Below are 3,250 nucleotides of genomic sequence, written 5' to 3' on the forward strand. Positions count from 1 at the left end.
TGGAAGTTTTAATGAAAATCCATATATATATATACTTTCGCAAAATGCGTTGGAAATTCCACTCTTTTTTGCCATTTTTAATTCAATTGCCTCGGAAATTCAGACATTTTCTTCTCTCTTCTTAGAAATTTTGAACTTTTGTGAAAAATTTTGCATTTGGAAATCCCGTGTTGTCTGCCCCTGTTACAGACAAATTCTGGAATGGCTCAATGCACTGGGACCTATAGGGTATAGAACCGGTAACCTAAGGGGTCTTTGACAAAATAACTTTCTAATTTTATATCGGCATTGGGCTGATAAGCTTCAGACCCCCTCCCCCCTTGCTCTTATCGGCCTAAATTTTTCAAATCCAACTTTTACATCTTTGAAAACACAATTTCCTCCAATTTTGTCCGCCATTGCCTTCCCACCCGTCATCGTTGAATTTTTGTCTATTTGTGCACCAACATTGAGTTTGTTCATACCCGCATTGATATTGTTAATCAAAACGAAAGTTAAAATGACGGGATGAAGTCACAACATTTCGAAGGAAAAGGCAGCGCGCTGGCCAATGAAAAATGAGTTTTTTATCAAAGCTATTTCAAAACTGTACTTTTAAAGTTGCGAATTTGCGCGCAAAGGTGAAAGCAAGTGAAATCATATGCTTTCAGTGGAGTTTGTGGACGAAATCAGAAAAAAATTGGCTGAAAGGATTTTCGTCTCAATACTTGTTTTTTTATCGGTATGTAGTTGAACCCCCCCCCACCCCCTTATCAGCCCAATGCCGATAAAAAATTCGAAATTTTTTGTCGAAGATCCCTAATAGAAAATTAATACTTTTTGACATATTTTCAAACACATATAGATTGAACTTATCCTCAAGCTCTTCAAAATTTTGCTAAAATAAGGAAAAATTTATTCAAAATTTATGATTACAGACAAATAGTAGACATTTAAAACATGAAATTTTGTAGAAAGTGTACGTCACTACTCAGCACAGCTTGTATATATCGGATGAAAAAAAACAAAAAATTAACACTTATAACTTTAATGAGATACCGTCAACTGCTCTAACTTGGGACTATCTGACAAAACATGGGACGGCAATTCGACCACCATTTCACCGAACCTCCAAAGTCATTTGATTTGAGTGTTAAAGAAACTTGGTGGAGTCATCAAAACAAATTTGTTGTCAAAGAGATTTAATAGTAAGTGAAAATACAGGCCAGATATCAACCAGTCCCATGTTTCGACCAATCGTCCCAAGTTTATAGAGCAGTTGCAGTATATGTATGTGGAAAATGATTTTGGATGGGAACGGAAGATACCTACAGTACAGATTTAGCGCAAATCGCCAAAATTGCCCAACTATTTTTCGGCAATGGCCGTTTTCTTGAGTTTAAATACATATCTTGCTGCCTGTGCTGTGTCTGTCTACCTGTCCACTGTCTACTTATAGCAAAAGGTCTTTATTAGAGATTTATTATCAAATTGAATTTAAGAATCAACTGGGACTTTAAGTCAGTTAGGGAAACCATCCAGGATCCTGCCATTCTATAAGCCAGCAAAAACTAAATGCCACTTGTAAAATTAAGTTTCTTACTATTTTCCATCAAAAACAACCAAAAACATTACTACTTCCCTAAGCTGGAGACCAAAACAAATTATCTTCCAAGATTATGGCGCCCTTTTGGATCTATTGTTATGGCCATCTAAAATGGTGGAAAGAGTTGCGGAAAGACAGGGGCGCCCGCTAGCTTTGAGGGTGGTAACGCCAAAACGCCCAATATGATCTTCCAACATAAAGCGAGTTAGTTACCGCGCGAGTTACGTCATACACTCCACCGCAGCGCACAACGAACGGTGTTTATGAATATCAATAATTATAAGAATATCTTATGTGCTTAAATTCAGTAAATTTTGAGTGCTTAATTGAATATTAAGAAGATAAGAAGATAAAAAATGCGCTGGATAATTTTCATTGTTACAGTTTGGTCAATCATTGCTGAAAGTTTGAAAAAAAATTTCCGACGCAAAAAAAAACTTCAGCCAATTAAAGGCACAGTGTGCTTATATTTACTATGTTTGCTACATCGTCTAGGCTAAAAAAAGTGCGAAAAGACACGAACGTCATTTTTTAATGAGTGTTGTTATGATTTTTTAGATTGCGGTCGCGTACAGGAACTCGCCAAATGTTCCTAACTGTAAGTATGGTTCAAAAATAAAATGCAAAGAAATAGGAAAGAAAGTGAAAGAAAGGGCTTTAAAAAGTACTTCTATTTTTCTTTGTCTCTTGAAAGTGAGATTGTTTCCTGTTGTTGTTGATGTTGTTGATGATGATGATGTTGCTGCTGTTGACAGTTCTTTCACTGGTTGACAGTAAAACTTCAGCTCGATTATGTGGGCCTACAAAAGTTCCAACGATTGCTCCAAGTGAAAACATTCAAATGAAATGTTTACCTCTAGAATAAATACCGAATTCAAACAAACATCATGGTTAATGGTAAAAAACACCCACCTTTTCCGCCTTTTCCAGCCTTTGCGCTACTTTGTCTACCATATTTGTTTACAAAAATTCTTAATTTATGTAATTTATCCAACCAAAGGCAATTAATTTATGCAATTTACTTTAACGCGATCCCAATCTGGGCCCGACTGGTAGCCTCTTAAAACAAAATAGCCGCCCATGTAGCGATGGCGTATTGACGGCCGCCCACGCTAAAGCTCTAAAAGGAGTGGACCAATATTCCCGACCTTCGGAGCAAGGGTGTCGTAGCATATTTCCACATCTGGTACCAGATAAGCAACAAAAGGACGTTGTGCAGTGACGACATAAAGCGATTATACATTCGGCCAACCCACTGACCTTTATATAACCCTGGACCAAACAATATCTGCCATCTTTGATTGGAGTTTTTTTAGAATTGGTACCCAAGGAGAAGCCATTGCAATGTTAAAAATTAACGTCTAACGCCGCTACATCATCAAAAAAATTTGAGGAAAAGTAGACCTAGCGCTCTCGATGCATGTAAACCGCTATCGAGTAGCGCCGACATTAGGGTACCAATTTTCAAAAAACTCCGATCAAAGATTTTGCTTGGCTGGGATTGAGAAGCTTTGTCCAGGGCATATAAAGGTCAGTGGGCCAACCTCGTCCCTGTGTATCCCAGGCTTTATATACGTTACTGATTGACGCCAGAGAATATTATCTAGTGCTATCAGTAAGCATCAAAAAGCTGATATTACGCAAGGAACGAGGTTGGCTATTCGG

This window comes from Clytia hemisphaerica, unplaced genomic scaffold (genome assembly GCF_902728285.1).
Source record: "Clytia hemisphaerica strain Z4C2 unplaced genomic scaffold, Clytia hemisphaerica genome assembly, whole genome shotgun sequence".
NCBI lineage: Eukaryota > Metazoa > Cnidaria > Hydrozoa > Leptothecata > Clytiidae > Clytia > Clytia hemisphaerica.